This window comes from Strongylocentrotus purpuratus, unplaced genomic scaffold, assembly GCF_000002235.5.
Source record: "Strongylocentrotus purpuratus isolate Spur 01 unplaced genomic scaffold, Spur_5.0 spur5_scaffold_10, whole genome shotgun sequence".
In the NCBI taxonomy this organism is placed as follows: Eukaryota; Metazoa; Echinodermata; class Echinoidea; order Camarodonta; family Strongylocentrotidae; genus Strongylocentrotus; species Strongylocentrotus purpuratus.
Window position 1 is genome coordinate 13,072,963 of NW_022145595.1, and position 8,631 is coordinate 13,081,593.

Consider the following 8,631-nt stretch of genomic DNA (forward strand, 5'->3'; position numbering starts at 1 on the left):
CTAATTTTTAATAATATGTTCATGATAAACTCTGAAATGGAATTCATTACCTGCTGACATAAAAGAACAGCCCATCGCTTGCCTCTTTTAAATGCAAATATAAACGATGCCTTTTGAAATGCTAAAATATGTTGATTTTTTTTAAAGGTACTACACCACCTGAAATATTTATGCTCAACTATTCTTTGTGAATACTTTTCCTTCACACAGACCGCCTGTTTTCCTCTTGTTGTGTACTTAATTATGTTTTCTACCTACCTATATATATTTGATTTATTCCTGGAGACCAGCCCTTGATAGAGGTCAATTGCCTCTGTCGGCTCCACCACAGTCTCAAGTATCAATCCTAGGTGCTCTAAATTTCTTAAAATATTGTTATGCTATTTTCTTGTTTTGTTTTGTTGTGTTAATCAGATATTGTATGTTTTTTTATGAGAAGTGGAAATAAAAGAAATGAAGAATAAAAACCTCTAATACACAAAGAAAAACACAAGGACAATGTAAACGTCTGGGTACCTTCTTCATATACCTTTATTGCACTGTATAACTTTTTTTTTGTTACGCTCACAGTAATAATTTCATCACGATGGCGTCCATCTTAATTTGTGTAGGCACTTAGAGATGGAAGTTCGCACTGACACAGTAATCAAAATAAGTTGATCAGGGGGGGGGGGGGGTGTTTCATAAAGATCCTAAGTCGAATTTAACTCTAAGTTGGACTTAAAAAATATGGAGAGCCATTTGTAGCCTTAAAATCAAATATATTCAAAAGCAAAAAATCCAAATATTTTAGAATTTTTATAGATTCCACATCTGGAACATGAAATCTCCTTGATAATAGAAAATACGAATGAATTGCATCTACATTCTATGCCTTTTAAAAATAACTTTTAAAATGTTGTTTCATAGATGCTAATGGCTTTCAATAATTGTTTAGTCCAACTTAGAAAAAAATTCAACATAGGATCTTTGTGAAACGCCTCACATGTCTAGTTCTAGATGAGATCCATCTTGAGATAGATTACAGATTATCTTTAAGGGGTATCTTTGCCTCAGATTCTAAACAAAATCCTAGATTTAACTCATGCTGCAATCATGATTATAAACCTTTAGGTCAGACAGGAATCCCATGACTTTTACAAGCCGATCGCCTGTCTGATTATCAAGATATCTATGTTTGGAATTCGAAATTTCAAAAACCGTTTTCCCAACGGTATTTTTTTAACACTAGCCTACAGTCTACTAGTAGGTAAAATGAGTATGGTAAAACCGGTCACTCAAAGATTTTTACTTTTTGAGGCACTTCATGATAATTTTGAAGCGCAATTTGCTTATATAGGGCTTCAATATTACACCATATCACAGACACTGATAACACGTAGGGCCATGCATCTCAGATGTGTTAAACTGGAAACATTGTTAAACAATGCATTTAAAGCAACAACAAGAAAGAGAGAATGGAGGGCGTTCTCTCAATAACATAAAGGGCGTTAACTGACGTACTTTAAAAATGAGTTAACGCCCTTCTGGCTCTCAACGGGCGATATGGCTAACCCGTTGGCTACTGAATTATCTAATTCCAATAGGCTTCACACAGGGACCACCAGGTTCCAGTAAGCAATGGGTTAAAATCGACCCTCAGTTCATAACAGATTGAAGAGTCAGAGTTCCAAAGAGAATGGTAATCGCTAAGTGCACGTCTTTAAAAACAAATGGTCTAAATGTTCTACATGTATTATATTCTAAAATTGTGTACCTTACTCGGTTGGCGTTGTTTACGTTGGTGTTGTACATTTACGATATTGGTCCTGATCAACAGGATCAATTAAAGCCGCACTAAAGCAGTTACAAGCAGCGAGGTTACTCTCTAAAATCAATCGCAAGTTTGCAGTCTCTTATCTCTTATGTACATAGTTGCGATTGATATCAACTCTTAAGATGGGGTCCTGGAATAGACTTGCAATCATATGCCTTATTCCTTAGCATATCATATCAAAATAATTGCACTTAAAAGGGTGGGGCTATGGGGTTGAAGGGTGGGAATATTGGGGGGGGGGGGTGACTAATGCCCCTCCCATATTTTGACCACTTTCTAAGTCCTAAAATAGCGCTGGAAAAAACTACCATTACCTCTGCGCTTGTAACGTTCTTGGAACGAGGTTGTTCAACCATTTTTGTTTCGATTTTTGCTCCCCACACACAAATAACTGATGAGGCCCATGAAGCTATCAATAAAAACAAATCCAAATTATGTTTGACGGTTGAAAAGTGGGCAATGTAGGGGGGGACGGCAACTCCTATGAGTAACATGTCATTATATCGTAATTCATCAATAATTTCCGAAAATCTCTTCATATTGTCTAGAATTCTTTAAGTAGCTTATGTTGTCATGCAATTCTGCTTATATTGATTTATACTTTATTATATTTAAATGGTTATATGAATGCATAACTTGAATTATCATTGAATACTTCTCTAATTAGTGAACTAATCCTGTCTTTAACACACTGAATTATAAATAAATCTTAATAAAAACTTATTCTTGAAAATTCAACCTTGATTATTCAAACCCTCCCCCTATTCAATGATGAGAGAACGAAGATAAATTGTGTATTGTCATATTGATAAATACATGAAGTGAAAATAACAAATTGACATTTAATGCTCAAAACAAGTTTCATAGTCCGGATACTCAGCTACCTTCTACTAATAATTGATAATTACTTTGAATATCACTAGGTTAAGATGATGACGATAACAGAAACAATAATAATCAATTTCTTGATATTACAATTCTAATCATTGTCGTGATTATTTGAAGAAAAAAAAACTACACAGCAATTGATGAATAATTATAAACGTAATATAAAAATAAAAAGTGATATAACCAAACCGAACATCCGTGACTGGACTATGCACTTGGTTAGATACAAATAAACAATATTCCTATGTCGTGTTCAAGTTATAACATAATGATATGGCAGTGGATATGCAGTTACTCTGATAACTTGTACAGGTATAATGCTCCGCCGAATATTGCCCCGTGGTTAATATCCTTCAGCGGCCTCGAGGATATTATTGCGTTATGTTGTAATGCATTTACCATTGATAAAACAGATAATTTTGATATTTATCTAAACACACATCAGGCTATCATTTATAGATTACCGTTATTGTAACATGAATATGTGAAAAATATTCCTACGATTTTTGGTAAATATCTACTCAGTCTGTTCACAAACATATTTAACATTATTTATAATATTAACTTTGGATTTATATTAATTCTAGTTTCTGTTTAACATATGGAGTTATTCTTTCGTCTTCGCGTACAAATATTTCATAAAATATATGGAAATCGATAACATCCTTTTAAAAATATTCCTTGAAATTATTCAATATTTCTCTCCTTCCACAATCTATATTCGCGATTAAGTGTTGATTTAAAACAATGAATTATTTTGAATTTCAGTCTATTCTACTTGGAATATCTAGATTATTATCACTTGTTCCCGGGGCACTCTGAATAATCGGGAGGTGGATGCCATTTTCCTCGTCGCTGCATTTACAGCTGATCAAAGTATGATATGCACAGCTCGCATTCGAAAGAAGAAGAAAAAACACCTTGAAATTAAAAAATGATATCCGAATAAATCAAGAATTATTTCACCCCTGTGCATGCATATACGCCCCTTTTGACGCCTTGGTGCTCATTTGCCATCGAATCTAATTCTTATCAGATGAATCATCTTGAATTTCTGAATAACATTTTGTACACTTTTTGTAAGAAATTTAACAAAATCAATATGTTGAGCAAAGGGTGGACATATATTCTGATTGTCATCGCTTTCATGCATGATAAATACTCTTGATATATACCATAAACTTACATATAAACAAACAAACATAACTTTCCTTCATTATGTTTGAGAATACAATGTTTATGAAAGAGAAACAAAATCAGTAATATACTACTATAGCTACATAAAGTTATAACTGAAAATATTTGATATATAATAAAGCACGGTATAATATACGTAATATAATATATGATATAATCGATAAGAATTCAATTTCTGTATAAAAGATCATCTTTTGATTGAATTCTATACCCAAACAAATTCGCTTTTCAGAGGGAAAGAGGATCTGCTGTTTTCTTTTTCTTCTTTCTCGAAGAGTCTAAGATTCATCATGTTTATAACATAACATAGCGTTCTACCACCCAAACCATAATGATGGATACGAGTAGTGTCATGACTATAACCATTCGCTACCTATATATATAATTACACCACAGGATACTTGAGGCCATTAGAGAGAGTGGGGGAGAGAGAGAGAGAGAATGAGAGAGAGAGAGAGAGAGAAAGAGGGAGAGAGAGAGAGAGTGTGTGAGAGAGAGAGACCCTCAAGATATATCATAGCGGAGTGGTGTACCACAACACAAAGTCTGCTACACAACACGCCATCGCATTGTGTTGCCACATTCTTGTTGCTGTTGTTGTTGTTGCTTCTTTAAAGACTCTTGTTAACAAATCAAAGTAGTTAAAGTATTTTGGTCACATAAAGTTAAAACAAATAATATGATACATTACATGGCCGTGGTGTGCCATTGCACAATTTCTGTTGCACAACACGCCATCGTAGTGTGTTATCACACTGTTGCTGCTGTTGGTGTTGTTGTTGCTTTAATGACTCTTGTCAAGAAACAAAAGGCGTCACAAGCCCAAATCAACTACAATCATAATTTAAGTGGCGCAAAACCATACCAGACTGTCTGGCAGAATTCGTGTTAAATAAGACAACATGTTTTTAGGTTATCAGCAGCATGGTAATTACAACGCAAATCTCCACATACCTGCAGGTGAAATTTAGAAGAAAAAAGGTAGATATGCCGCAGGCTTCAAATTACGAAAGATTATTTCAGAACGAAACCAGTTTCAACAACTCACTTTCCGATAAACATTCCTTTTTAATGTTTACTCTAATAGTCGAGATTTCGAGATTTAACCAAACAAATGTGCGAAAAACCTGGCAACGAGATAGTATACCTCTGAATAATCAGTATTTCTTTTTTTTTCTTCTCCTTTTTATGATGTCCTATAATTCCACCTTCGGGGTATTTTTCTTTGTAAAACTTATGTTCATCGACAAAATACTTGGTCTCCTAATTTGTTGTCAGTAAAATGTTATGTTTAGATTGTGAAATACATCTTAATTACATCATGTGATTTAAACAATGCGATTACAAAAAAAAGTGTTAAAGCTGTGTATTCCAAGGGATTGATAAGCCCGCTCAATGTTCGTAGCAGTGTTGGCTTGGACGATACACCCCCAGCAGTGTATGTACCAGTAATGTAACATGACTCGAGCCAGGAATTATTACGAATCGACTACCTCATCTGATTAAAGTAAAGGATCAGAGTAGGCGTAATTAGTCAGATTTTGCTGAACGCCAAAAATACAACCAATAACAACGACAACAACTGTGCAAGCTTAGGCAATCAGATGATTTATACAAAAACATAACATAATAAAATACTCTGGGTTTCCAAAATCTGTTGATTAAGAAAAGTTTATTTTTGTCAGAAACCAGGGTTTCACCTCGAATATCCCATTCTGAAATTTGATTAGTTTTGGCGGTTGGAAAGCAAAAAACCTCATTTCACCAATCAAAACATGAACAATGACATTACCCAAGCCCATCTTGATATAAATGACATACTAAACTATAAACAATGTTGTACCTTGAATTCTGTGTATTGTAGGATGACACCTTTTTCATAATTATATATTAAAAATTAAAACGAATAAATAAGATAAATGCCCCTCTTCTTAAAACAAACTGTCTATTTCTGACTGATTAAACATGTATGCATGCAGGCGTATCTCACTCCTTGGTAATTAGTAGTGCGACAATTCTTAGTAACATTGTAATGGGGTTGAAACCGTGCATGCGAGTAGAATAATTTCACAACGCACATGCGCTTAACAGAGTTAATATAATAATAATTATAGTTAACAAGACTCATGGTCATAAGACATCACATCAAGATATCACGTTTTCTTACTCAAGAAAGAGACTGATGTTATTTTCTCCTTCTTTATTTCAACGAAAAGGCCTCGAACAATTCTGAACCCTATATGAAAACAAGACATACAAACGATAATTTCTCATCATAATGATTGGGAAAATAAATCAGTAATAACATCTTCTGATTTTCTTTCATAATACATCTCGGATAGGGTACATTAGAATCAGGTTGTTCTATTTCAAACTTGGAGTATGTTTTGATTGCCGTCCCGCAGCTTCAAATCGAGCAAATATTTCAGACTATGTCCCGCAGCAACCATATCAAAAGCTAGATTCTACTATTTCTCGTATCATGATATCACATTTCAAAGATAACCTTAAGTTCTGGTAATAGAGTTAAAGTTGAGGAAATTTGTAGGATCTGTTTCAGCTAACATTTTGTCATTGTTTTGATAATCCATCTCTGACGGGGTTCAATAGAAAACGGTCGTTCTATTTCCAGTGTGGATTCTGTTTTGATCGCCGTCCTGCAGCTTTACTTTTAACTTTAGCATTCCAACCCTATAGCATATATTTCAGACTTTTTCCTGCAGCATCCATATCAAAAAGCTATTTCTACTATTTATCGTGTAATATTACATTTGCAAAGATAACCTTGAGCTCCGATCTAATGTAATTGAAGATGAGAAAAACTCTAATATTGAAATTGAAAGTTCAAATTGAAATCAAACATTTCTTATCCATTCGAAAATTCTTTTTCACTGGTAAAAGTTTACAGATCAGTTTACAAACAGATATAATCATAATCATAGACAATTACAGTAAAGTTAAAATGTTATTGTTATTCAAGCACTAATTAGGTACGCCGTGTAGAGGTGTTTGAACAAGTAAGTGTAGTATATAGAAGTTAGAAAAAAACTAGCTGAAAAGCAAAATGTTAATGATGACGAACGAATACTGCAAGAATGTGCATGGGACAATGTGTAAACATTTTGTCAAGGCCGATCTAATATCATAAATGATCAAACTTTTTTTTAATGAAGTCGTTTGGCAGGTGTCACCTATCCAATTATATCGTTGGCGTTATTTAGTGTAAATATATATAATTGATATGTTTGCGTATACACAGAGCTCACGATCATCTTGCTACACATTTTTTATAAATATAATATGTTATTTACACAGTTGTCAATTCTGATTATAAAATAGTACACACATTGTTTACGCATATTTCGACTCTGTTTATAGAAAATATATGTATATCAAAATGATATATCTTCAGAGTATTTACATTTGCACACAGTCATGATTAATTTCACAATGACCAACAATTAATCGCATCTTCATTATAAGTGATGATATAACCTATAATATTAGATTTTTTAAGCCAAAGTTTATTTCAGGATCGCATTGTAATCTACAATGCACTGGATATAAATTACATCATGCCACGCATGGTAAACAAAGAGACAATAATACGGAAATAAATAGAATACATGTATATACAAACAAACAAATATATATTCAATATATACAAAATACCAGTACAAGCAAGGTGATATAGTTATACGCTTCCAAAAAAAAAGAAATAGTTTCACAAATTAAATGGGCTTACTGATCTGTATTAACATGATTAATTTAATCCTCATCCAGAGCATTCACAACGTCGTAAACACTTATACTTTTTACATTAATTCCATTCCATTGTTTTATATGCCTGTTAGATTAATTTTGTATCCAATTAAATATGTAATTTGGAAATGGCCTTATACACACCACCAAATCAAGTGTTTACATAGGCCTATTTAACATATCCTTTGAAATTCATCTAATTTCCATATATCAATTTCTTATTGATGTAATAGGGGAAGTTTGAAATGAAAAAGCTTGATATATATATAGGAAAGATCTAAGACTGCTACAAAGTCTATATTGGAATCAGTTTGCATGCATCAGGGTAGAAGGAGAGTGTAGTGAATATATTAACATCAGACGGGGAGTCAGACAGGGTTGTGTTATGTCGCCGGACCTGTTCAATATGTATAGTGAAATCATTCTAAGAGAATTGGAAGAAGAAAATGGGATACAAGTGGGTGGCCATTCAATCACAAATATTAGATATGCTGATGACACTGTTTTATTTTCCGAATCAGAGAAAGATCTCCAGAGACTCCTGAATGTAGTTGTAAAAGAAAGTGAGAAAATGGGACTAGAGATCAACTATACCAAGACAAAGTGCCTGGTGGTCTCTAAGAAGAGCAGTCCAAAATGTAACTTGAAACTAAAAGAACAGATTATTAAACAAGTCTCCTCATTTAACTATCTCGGCAGCATGATCACCGAGGATGCCAGATGTGAGACAGAGATCAAGAGAAGGATAGCTCTCGCTAAATCTGCATTTTCAAAGCTAGGCAAAATTCTGACAAATCGAACAATGAGTATGAGGACCAGAATAAGAGTATTGAATTGTTACATATACCCAGTACTTATGTATGGTAGTGAAACATGGACTTTAGCCTCTGATACTAAAAAGCGTTTGGAAAGTTGCGAAATGTGGTTCTTAAGAAGAATGATGAAAATCCCCTGGACTGACAAAGTTA